This window comes from Micromys minutus, assembly GCF_963924665.1.
Source record: "Micromys minutus genome assembly, chromosome: 11".
In the NCBI taxonomy this organism is placed as follows: domain Eukaryota; kingdom Metazoa; phylum Chordata; class Mammalia; order Rodentia; family Muridae; genus Micromys; species Micromys minutus.
The window spans coordinates 29,318,105-29,330,459 of NC_137980.1; positions in this window are offsets into that span (position 1 = coordinate 29,318,105).

Genomic DNA, 12,355 nt, shown 5'->3' on the forward strand with positions numbered 1-12,355 from the left:
GATATTAGACACAGATGTGGTCAGAATTCATTGTATACCCATATGAAACGTCCAAAGGAAAAAATTTTAAGACACTGTTTTAAGGTTGACATCTTCTGTCTCCTTTCCTTTTGTGTGCGATATAATGTTGCTAATGGTTCTAATAGTAAGCCCGATGTTCAAAACCACACCTTCATCTTTGTAATAGATAATCCATTGAAGGGACTTGTTCATACTTAAATAGAGATTAATAAGACCCCTAGTCTGGAGGAGCAGAAAGACAGGGTACCCACAAACCCCATGAAGAGGTAAAACTGTGTCTAGGAGGTCAGTGCCACAGAAAGGTCAGGTTCAAACCCAACTAGGGCCATTTAGTGATCAATCACCCTGTGCCCGAGGTGCTTCATGCCCACATATCCGATAAGGCTCAAAGGATTATGGGTTCAGATTTGACTAATCAATCTATTACTTTGCATCCGAAATTTAACAAATATAAAAAGAAACTCATCTGTTTCCAGCCAGTGCCATTTCCCAGGCCCACATCTGCACCACACCTTGGTGGTGCTGTTCAGGGGGTGCCTTTGAGGGTTTCTTCATTTGATAACAATCCTTGACCCATGTCCTGATTGGGGATTTTTGGTCAACACATTGGGCCTTAACCCATGCTCTCTTAGGCTTGTCACACCAGCATTTTCAAAGCCAACAATCAGCTTCAGGCTCACATTGTGTTGTTAAAGGACACCTAAAGAGACCCAGCAGTGTGTGATGGTAGTCTCCTGCCACAGCAGAGCCATGTTGATGACAATAGTCTCCCGCCACAGCAGAACCCTCTCCTCATTCTCTTTGCACAATTCTGTCTCTGTGGGTTTCATTCCAAGTATCACAAGTTCATACAACAGAAAAGCACACCTCTTCCCTGAAATAAAAAATTCCTAATCAGGCACAATAGGTTTATATAGTAGAAAAGATGAGGCAGGAGAATTCCCACAAATTTAAGTCAGCCTACAAACTCGGTTGCAAAAAAAAAAAAAAAAAAAAAAAAAAAAAAAAAAAAAAAAAAAAAAGAGCAGACATTTATCCATGTGTGTGTGTGTGTGTGTGTGTGTGTGTGTGTGTGTGTGTGTGTGTGTTCCTGCTCAAAGTTCTTTATAAGCTAATGTCAATGGAATTCTTCCTTCATTTCAAAGCTAAGTTATAAAGTGTTGAAAACCATGGTCCATGGTGGCTCTCATAACCAAATTCCTATCACTAACCATTTACTTATTCACTTAAAAAACCTGAAATTTATATAACAACTCTGTATGTGTGCTTTTATAAATCGCATGGACTGAATTTTCTAACTAGTCACCAAGAGAAGTTTAGAATTTCTGAGAATCATTCCTTGGTCCCTAGAGAAACGACTTAAAACAGCAGAATGCTGCAAAGTGTTCTTTCATTGCTATTGTAAATAATGGACCTTTCTACATCGCTGGGGTGTCATGTAAAACACATAAGTGAATAAAGGCCGCTCTGCCTTGAGCCAATGAGCGGAGATGAAATATTGAAGGGAAACTCAGCAAGCACAGGACGCTCCTCTGTGCCCTCAGAACCTTTAAATTTACACTACGCTCGGGGTCTCAGACACACTCAGACAGTATCGATTTCCAGAATTTCTCTGTGGAATGCCAAAAACAATAAACAAAAAATAAATCAAAAGCAATAGGCTCCTTCCATTGTGTGTTAAATATCTTCTCCATGAAGTTAGGACAAACAGAGATGTATGGAGAATGCAATGAAGACATAAATCTACTGTCGTAGCGATCGATTTCTGCCTTGTTCCTTTATTTCTAGTAAATAATGACGTTCAGATCTTACCTGGTGACACCAGTAAGAGTCAGCCCCAGGAATCCTGGGTGTGTTTTATCTTAGGCACAACCACCTCGGATGCATCCTCCTCAAGGTCATCAAAGCACCACTGTGTTGTGGAGTAGAAACAATGTTCACTAAAAGTCAGGAGAATTTTACCAAAGGATGCTGGTTCCAAGACCCTAATGTTTAGCTGTGTCTGTGATCAACGGAGCTTTTCGTGTTGCCCTAGATCAAAACAAGAGTTTCTCTAGAAAATGTGGTCCCTGAATGTTACCATTAGGTCACTAAATAGAACTGAATGCTGACATCAATGACCAGATAAACAGCAAAAAGATTCTTTAATATTAACTGTGTCTGATTGGAACAGGGTATCAATCCAAACTGAAACTGTTCAGGTTAGGAGATTCAAATAGAAGTCATTCAACCTATAGAGAATGTGAGGGCAGTCAGAGAAGCTCACCATGTAACTCTATCTAGACCTTCATGTCCCCTCTCTCTGCTCATTTCTCAGCAAACCTTCATAAGATGATTCATGATCCAGCCAGATCATTAGATCTTAGGGCCCAGAGAAAGATGCCAATATATTTATAAGATAAACAATTGAGTTTGAATTCTGAATCTGGCAGCTAATTATCTATATGCCTTCAAAAAAAGAACCATGTAACCTTTCTATATAATGAGGTAGCATTGGAGGTATCCACAAATAGTAATAGATAACTGTCAGGCATCTGCTTAAAGCATGTAGTTTTTATATCTTAGTTTAAAACCAAGATGCTTTCTAGGGGTATAGAGAAAGAATTTTAAAAAGGAAGGAGATTAAAAAGAAAAATAAGATTAAGCTTTGCTTCAGGGTAAAAAAAAAAACACACACACAAAACATAGCTAATTTGAGCTTTCTTTTCCTTTGTTAATGTGAATATCATTTTACAGTGGTGTTATTGTTGACTTTGGCATGCTTGTCTTCAGTGGCAGAGCCACGTACAGCTGAATAGGTTTAATTACATCCCTGAATCAGCCTAAACAGGGTTATTACCTTGCCCCAGCCACCTCCTGCAGGGTATGTGTACGTATCTTATCTAAAAGGCTATGTTTCTCTTACACAGAGATGAATGGGCCAGGGTTCTATGGTACTTTGTGGGTGGATGTCAAAAATAAAATAAATGCTGAATGAGTGTTATAAAGAAATCAATTGTGTCAGCCACAGATTTTCTGGGTCAGTAGGTTGGATGTAATAGAAGCAGTGACAGATGCTGAGGGTTATGACTCCTGTAGTCACCAATCAAGCCATTCAAAGGCGCAATGTGGGAGAGAAAGCAATAATCTACAACCAAAGAGGTGAGAGGCAACCTCCTTCTTTACCCGCTAGATCATTCCATCCACAGAGCCATCAAAGCAGATTCCTTCCCATGCCTCCTCACCGTGAAGGTATCTTAAATAGCTCCACCACATGGTTTCCAGAAACCTAGACCTCAACACAACTTGATTCTTTGGATGCTGATCTATGCTTCTTCCTAAACATTCCGTTATCTATGCCTAACACCTCCTCCCGCCCCTTTGATCCAACGATATTCAGACGAAAGCCATGTCCCCCGGTGACAATTCAATTTTCTCTTGCAAGAATTTGAAAATGTACGCATAGTCAACTGGGAGAGACTGTATCTCCTTTATGCAACTCTTACATTAAGAAGAAGCGAGGTCTATTGGATTAGTATCATAAAGGCAAGAAGAACAAAATGAAAAAGGACGTGTTGGCTAATCATTACTTTGACAGTAATTGTCACGAACAGACCTTCTTTATAGATTTTGGATGTAGCCTTTGGAGCAAAAAAGATTCAGATGCCATGTTGGCCTGAGCTAAAAGGATTTTCAAAAAATTTAATCTTTGAGAGAAGCTCCCAAGATACAGGCTAAAAGAGTTTATAAAGGTCATAAAAAAATTAACTTATCTTGCTGACTAAAGCTTTTTTAATGCACTCTAAGTTACAAAGGAATTGCATCTGGAGCCTTTAGGCCAATGGTCTACTATATTTTTCTCTCATTAGTAAGGACAGCAAAAATCTGCATTTGAATTTTTAGCACCGTAATCATCTCTGGTTCATTAGTCTTTGTGATTGAATACGGAGGGGAGCACGGAGCCAGTGGTGTGGCAGCGCTCTGTCCTTATCGTCTGGCTCACACAGGATTGCTCCAGAGCCACTGGGCTCTACCTGGCCTGAGGCTGACTGCAGCTAAGGAAGGGGCAGACTGGCTGCCAGGCCCACCCAAGCGTGTTTGTGTAAGAGAAGCTCTTTAAGTCATGAAGTACTGCTTATGCAATGCAGAATGTGTATGCTCGACTTTTGGTTGCCAAAGCAAAATGTGGGCGGGCTCTTCAGATAAGACAGTGCTGTCTGGAGCTGTCCCCAAGGACAGCTAGAGGTAAAAGAATCAGTACCTTGCAAACTCCTGAGTGACAAACTGGAGGTGTCTGTTCATCAGTGAGTTGAGAACAATCAGCTGCCTCTTCCGAGTGCATGGTGTAAATAATTATTTACAGTGATTATTACGATGTAAACTGTTGGTAATCAATATTGTCATATTGAGTACCACAAATTTGGAGGACAATGTCATGTAGCACCTCAAACTGTCAAGGAAGCAATTCATACCTTTCTACTGAAGTCCTTCTAAAACGGTGTGGCTTTGGCTTGGCAACCCTGTGGCTGGATTCAGAAGACCAAGAAAAGTGAAGAAGGTTATATAGAAATCCATCAAAATGACTTATAAAAATGGAAATGTTAGGGCTGGAGAGATGGCTCAGTGATTAAGAGCACTGGCTGCTCTTCCAGAGGTCCTGAGTTCAATTCCTGAACACCCACATGGTGGCTCACAACCATCTGTAATGAGATCTGATGCCCTCTGCTGGTGAGTCTGAAGATAGTGACAGTGTACTCACATGCATATAATAAATAAATAAATCTTTTAAAGAATAGAAATGTTAGAAACAATTTTAGTGTTTATCAGAGGGAGGTCTATTAAAGCAAAGTGTAGGTGAATAAAATATTAAGCATGGCTTAGCAGAGCAGTTCACTACCACAGCCTCAGCATTCAGAGGCAAGGCAGAAAAATGTGCAAATTTGAGGATAGCCCAGGCTATATAATAAAACTCTGATATTGTCCTCCATCAACTGAGACAGTGTCCCCAAGGAAGGATTGTGCATAATTGGAACAGATGTTTTTCGAACTTATCAGGAAGGCACTGTGAAGCTGATGTTGTTGCTAGGTAGACTGTGCAGGACCAAAGTAGTGTTCTCTGCATTTCCAAAACAAAAAACAAAAACAAAACACAAAAACCAAGAAGCAGTCATTAGAAATATGCAGAAGTAGCACGAGGAGACAAAGATTGTGCTGGAAGATTTCATTGTGCCCCTCATGATACTATAGATAACCCAGTTCTCATTCTCTTTACAAGTAACTGCAATACACACATAGTTGCTTTTCAAAAAATAACCTGTTTGCAGCATTCAGGTCCTGAAGCAAAACTTGTGACTAGTTAACATATTATGATCCTGTCTGAACAGTGTTTGCTTTTCAAGCCCAGGGATTTGACACTTGGGATCTCAGAACCGGCATTAAAGTAAGTGGGATGTACTGCTGTATCCTTGGACTCTCAGTGCTGGGGAGAAAAAACCTAATGCTCCTCTCTCTCTCTCTCTCTCTCTCTCTCTCTCTCTCTCTCTCTCTCTCTCTCTCTCTCTCTGCAATGAGCACAACATACTAAATGAGTTCCAGACAATGACAGATCCTGTGTTTTTGTTTTGTTTTGTTCTTTTTTAAAAAAGACAGTTCTTCAACAAGACCCAAGACCTTCAGAGGCATGCATATGTATGCATGCAAACATTTACAGGATTTATTCATATACATACCACACATGCTACAAGTGTGTATATGCACACACACACACACACACACACACACACACACACCACAACCACAATTACTATTGAAACCCACGAAAGCACACATGGAAATCCAGTTCATGGTGATGCCGTTAATGAGAACGTCATGGCCTGAAGGAACAAGCCGCCTCCTTCATGGCCTCTGCATCAGTGGAGCCAGATACAGAATTGTTTCCAATGAACAAGTAAAAACTATTTCATGAGTACAATTTTAAGAGGCTTTTATGCCAAAATGTCTCCACCACAATTAAATCATTCAAATTTTAAAATCTTTCTGAGGTTTCTATATTTAGTAAGAAAGTATCGATCAAAGTGTGAATAGGAAAAAGCATTGAACTGCCTCAGATATACACTAGTCAAGACGTGGTATTTAATCTTCTTCATTAAGAAAGGAAAAAGATAATTGCAGTAGCAAGCCTGGATGTTATTAGGAATAAAGAAAGGGACCCAAGCGGAGGATGTAAGTCAAGCCTGGGTCGAGGTAGACCTTTAATAAAAGTTGTGACTAACGTTTTGATTGTTATTTTTATCCTTATTGTTGATGTTTGGTTTGTTATTGGGAAGATGTGGGTTTCAGCCAAATGGGTTTTCAGACAAACCAGAGACTAACGCAGCTAAAGCAGCTGCCCTACAGTGACCACCGAGCTCGGGGGCTCCCTGAAAAGCCAGCTTCAATTGCTCTCCTCCAGGCCATTCCAACAAAGTAGCGAGCGAATGACTACAGCGGACGCCATTCTGATGATAAAAGTTGTTGGCCAAATTCACAACCGGTTTAGGCCCATCCCCTTATACCAAAGTCACCTCTTGGCTCGAGTTTTAATTGGACTGTCTCCTTTTAACCTAAATTATTTTTCAAATTTAGCCACTTCCAATAAGCCAACCTTAGCAGGAAGGTCATGTGTTTCTCTGAAGTCAATTGGATTCTCCTCATTTGTATTCATAACAAGATGTTCTAACAATAACTGGACAACAGGAAGTCATTTTTATTAATAAGAAAACTCAGCATCATTTGCTAAACAACATTTTTGTTGTGAGAGGTCTTGCGAGGTTCTTGCCCATTTTGGCTGTAGCGTGTGATTGGAGTGGGGGTTCGTGGCACAAGCGTATTTATCACGACTTGTTCCACGTAAGGGTCACTGTCTTCTACCCTTTCTAATCATGACGATGACAGTAGAGAACTGACATCGTGCACTGCCTTGTGCCACCAAATGCATAACAAGTACCTTAATCAGGCTTAAATAGCTCAGCAACCACAACATTTATTGCAGGTCAGAAGCAAATTCCTAGGGACAGAAGTAGAGACGAAAGAACATTGATTCAATATGTCCTGTCCTAAGTGATATCCCTTAATTTGATCAAACCACTGCTGTATTTTATATGATACCGTGTCTCTTTTACAGTAGCCATATCCTGGGCCAAGTAATTGAAGCAGGAGCATTACGTAGAATTAACCACCAGGTGAGCTATTTTGTTGCTTTAATAAAGGTGCAAGGTCAGAAACACAGCAAATGAAATATAGTGCCTTTGCCTAATTAGATGAAGAAATTTAAGATAAAAGCGGTTCTTCTCATTTGGTGGTTTAGTGGCAAATAGATTCTCTTCTCTGATCTCAAAGAGCAAGAAAGAACCTTGCAGACTACATCTTCTTCTCTCTTCCCTAGTTGCTACCCATCTCCAAGGTGCATTTGGCTTCTCCCAAAAACAGAATCCTTAAATGCGTTATATGTCAAATTTTAGAAAAAGAGATCTCAATAAAACAGATTTGCGTCAGTTCCAAGGGTGGTGTTGGCAGTGCCTCCCAGCAGTGTGGCGGGTAGGGTTAACTACATCAAGGCTCTATTTCAAAACTAGAGGCCTGTTGCTCTTTAACTCTGAAGCCACATTCTCTGGGTCTGCTCTTAGGTTTGCCAAGATGGGAGGGGATTATTTCCACAGCAGGAGGCCTATGGCAACACTCCCTCCATCCCCACATTTGCTAGCCTAAATGGCCTATGCACAGTTAACAGCATGGTCTGCAGGAAGGTGCAGGCGTGCACTAGCTTTCTCTGTGTGAATATTGACAGGCTGGCTTAGCGATCAGCCCGCCTGCTGCTTCAGTCGATTAGAGAATACCTTATCCATGAAGTGGACGGACTGGACTTTCAAAATAAACTTGAGTTGGGCTAGAAGCTCTCCCGCTCCAGTGCAAACCTTTAAAATACGATCAACAAAGTCCATGCCTGAAATTAGTCATTTCTTCTATTCGAGACCCAGTCAGGTCTGTCTGACTTTAGGAATTTCTGAGAACATTAATGGGATAATCAGAACGACAGATTCCAAGGACTTTTCTGCTGACTTTATAACCATGGCAACAACCGTTTGCGGATAGTTTATTTCTCCTCTTTACCCAGTTCACAACTTTAGGCTCCTGTTGTCCATTCCCTGGGCTCTCCTGTTTCCTTTCTCTCTCTCTAGGACTATATGGGCCTCTACTCATTGACCCCTCTCATGACCATATTCATCTACTAGAAGCACAGATTGAATAAAGTCACTTCCCTGCCTCCAGACATTTGATGGCACTCACTGCGTGTTTTTCACCATCTGAACTGCCTGGCCTGGAACTCACTGGTGAGCTCCCAGCATTGCACACCTGTCCACCCTCATCTCTGCCTTTCTTCATGTAGTCCCCAGACCCGTCTGTGGTTTAGTCCTATTCACTGCTTGTGCATGTAGTTCTGAACGCATTTGTCCATTTCTTCCCCAAGGACTGTTTTCCCTTTTCTGCCCCTAATCAACGTGACCAAGTCCTCCCAACTTGCTTCCTATCTAGCTAGGAAGAATGTACCCTTATATGTCTGTGCACTTTCTGATTCTTACGTTTTAAACAATAGTTACTTCTCTCACACCCTTTAATTTTTAAAGTAAATTCTTTAGAGGCAGAATTTAGTTCTGTGTCATATTTATAGCCCCACGCTGACTGATGGCAAATTGTGTACATTCACACATAAATATTTATGGGTACATTCTATCAAAAATGAATGAATGAATCCTTAATACATCATAAATTTAGTTTCTCAGACACTTTCACCTATCCCGGCCTTGAAGCATGCTGAAATCTAACAGCTGTCTGTAGACAGCTGGGAGAAATGACACTGCAGATAACCAATCATCAGGCCAGCTCTCGGATCACATCTTCACCTGGTCATGTGCTTCAGACATCTGTGCCTTCTTGGCAATGCACTTGGCCTCAGAAGCAAGCGGCGCCTGTAAAACTTCCTCAACATTCCAGGCCTCGACGTGAAGCAGAATACGAGCAAGCCGGTGATCCATTTATGTTCTTCAGAGATTTAGGGCAGAGTCCTTGTGCATTTGTCAAACTGTTTCTCGCCTCAGAGTCTCCCTCAATTTTCAGAACACTGTGGTTGTCCCCTTAGAACACCCGGCCAGGTACTCAAGAATGGGAAAAGGCAAGTAAAACAGGTGTGTAACTCAGCATCTGTTGGAGGCCAGAAACCAGACCAGATGATGCGCACTTGGGCTCGCTTTTTTGATCCATGCTCTGCATCTAAATGTATATTAACTTTGGCAACTGAGTTATTTCAAAACTCATCTGCTCTGCAAGGGTTCTTAGCATACCCTTGGGACTATGGCTAGAGACAGAACATTGCTGAATGTCCCTGTTACCTAATCTCCTGGGTGTGTTTTATACTATGTACTCGGTTTTGTTTCTTCCTGCTTCATTACTCCCACGCACATCCCTTTCTGGACTCTAAGTTGGATAAGGGTGGATGAAGAAGAAAATATACATGCCTGGGTATTACTAGACACCAGTTAATAAATAGTGCCGGTGTAACTACATGCTGGTTTTCTGCATACGGGAAGGTCAAGAAAAACATTTTCTTTTGAAATGAAAGAAAGGAGGTTAAAGCAAGCATTTTAATAAGACCTGAACAGGGAGCGGCGTAACACCGGTATGAATTACACTTGGTAGCAGACTTTGATTGGAAGTCCAAGATTGCTTTGTCCCTGTCTTTGACATAATATTCAGACTTAGGTTTATATTTGTCCAGAACGGAGCTGTTTGCTACAGCGCATGCAAATAAAATGCATGATTTATGCACCATTCGACGAGAGGGTGTAACATTAAATTTAATTTTGTGAGGAAAACCTGAGGTGCGTCGGCGTCTGGGCCTGACACGGTGAACTAGGTAGAAAGGTGGGCAGGAATTCATTACTGTTTCCAATATGCGAAATGCAGCATTTGAATGAAACATTTGTCTCTTGTCAAAAAGGCGTCATGTCTATTCTTGGTAAAAAAATATTTCTACCCCTAACCCTCAAGACATACACCAACACATTTTTAGGCCTTCGTCATAGATCTTGACAAAGGCAGGGTGTAGACATTAGAGGGACTGAGGAAACATAAAAATTACTATCTTTGGAATTAATAAATATCAGTAGCATCAATAACCATCACCTTTCCTGTTGAAGAAAGAATTGGTATTATGATGCTAATCGTCTCTGTGATAAATCTGTGACATGTTCATCTTCAGTTTGATGCTACTATTCAATCATTGTTGACTGGCTATCTTCCCTCTCCATCAAAGCAAGTCTTCAATCTTCCAGCTCCTAACATCATTGCTGAATCCTTGGGCTTGACAGAGACCCTTCCATCCCACCTCAAGAGATTTGGGGGCAATCGGAAGTCATGCCGTTAGCTTTCTGTTTGTGTGTTTCATATGTGTTTCTGAACACTGATACTCCTGAGATTCCACACCCTTTAACCTGAAGACAAGTCTTTCAGGCAATCAATCACTGCTGTTGGTGTGTCACATCCTGAACCTTCTAGCATGGACCTGTGTTTCCCTCCATGTCCTCATCAACAAAATCTACTCTTCCTGGAGGCTTCTGGCAAGCCTTGCCTGCACCGTCCATGGCGATAAGGTGGAAAACATCCAGTCTTGAATTCAGCTGCATTGGTCAGCCATGCTCCCCATTTTAAGGGCATCTGATTTCACTGAGTCTTCTCGTCCATAGCAGCAACTCAATAAGCAGTTTGGGAACACGACTGGGTGGTCGTGGTAACAGGAGGTGGCTGCAGATTAATTTAAGTCAAATAGTAGACCCCAACATTTAAGGACATCTAGCACTGAGAGCCACCAATGGTATGAGTACACGTTTATCTCTGAACTCTTCCTTAACAATGTTCCAGTATAGAACAAACATCTTCAGAGACTTATGTACATTTTAATTTTTCCAATGCTTTAAACTTTAGAATTTGTTTTCTGAAAATTTTCCTGAGAAATGTTTTCTTTAAAAAAAGAAAGAAAAAAAAACATGTTTATGTTTGGTACACAATCAGAATCCATGATATTTACTCTTTAAATATTTAGTTACTGTGGGCTCAGTGAAGACTATGGGGGCTCTGTTATGTCCACGGTTAAAAATTATTTTGAAATGACCTTATCTCATTGGGAGAGAGAGGCACTCGTGTGTGACTATAGAATGGGAGAGGCTGAGGCAGAAAAACTGCCAGGCATTTTGAGGCTACTGTGGGCTATTCAGCTTGTTTGAAGCCTACGCAGTTTTCATGACACTTTCTGTCAAAAAAAAAAAAAAAAAGACGGAAAAAGAAAAAAGCAACTAATAGAAAAGACTTTGACCGAGAATGAGGTGAATGTGTGACAATGTGGCATATGTCAAACCTCAACCAAACATTTATATCCACTTTCCCTACCCTATAACTATGAAATGCAGAGACAGTTCTTCCTGTCAACAGAAACCAGGTGAGAGCCTTTGACCTGGAATATGCCACCCAGAAACAAATAGAATCAATAGTCCAAACTGTGTGGCCACTGATCAGGAGTGAGGGAAGAGATCTTGGGATCCCTGTGGCCCAAAGAAACAAGGCAAAATTTAGAAACGTGCTAGTATGTTACAGCTCCAATAATCATGCAAACCAAAATGACTTGGTGATTAAAATATTCTTCTGTCCTGTAGCCTCATTTTCTAACCTGAAATCCCTAGGGTGTACAGAGTTTTATTGTCTATCATCTAACAGAAGTAAGGTTAAAGACAGGTCCGATTAAAAATACACGTGAAGAAAGAGAAGTTAGCTACTTTTCCATTCTGAAACCAAATCGAAACAACTACTGAAATTAACTGCACATAGCAAGAAATCAAGCTATGGTGTCAACTCAAAATTGGGGTCAACCTAGGTAAATTATCCCTGGTATTATATCAGGGTGAGTTACTCACCATATTTCCCTGTACTTTGGGCCCTTCTCTGTTTCTATAGGTTCATCACTTGTGAATTTTCCCAGTTGTGGTTAAATGTGTGTCCATCTTTGCATATGTAATAGAAGTTTATCCAAACCTTTGGTAAAAAACTATAGGAACCAAAGTCAAGCTAGCTTATCTACATTTTGGCTGCTAAAGACTTTCAAAAAGAAGTAAACAACACAGTTTGAAAGCTCATTTCACAATACAGTGCCTGCTTTTATGTAAAAAGTTGTTTCTATTAAATTTTTGAATTGTTTTGAATGTGTTGGTAGCCAAGACTGGCCTTAAGAACATGGGTGAAGCCTGAGCATCCGTTGAGAGGCACATAACTG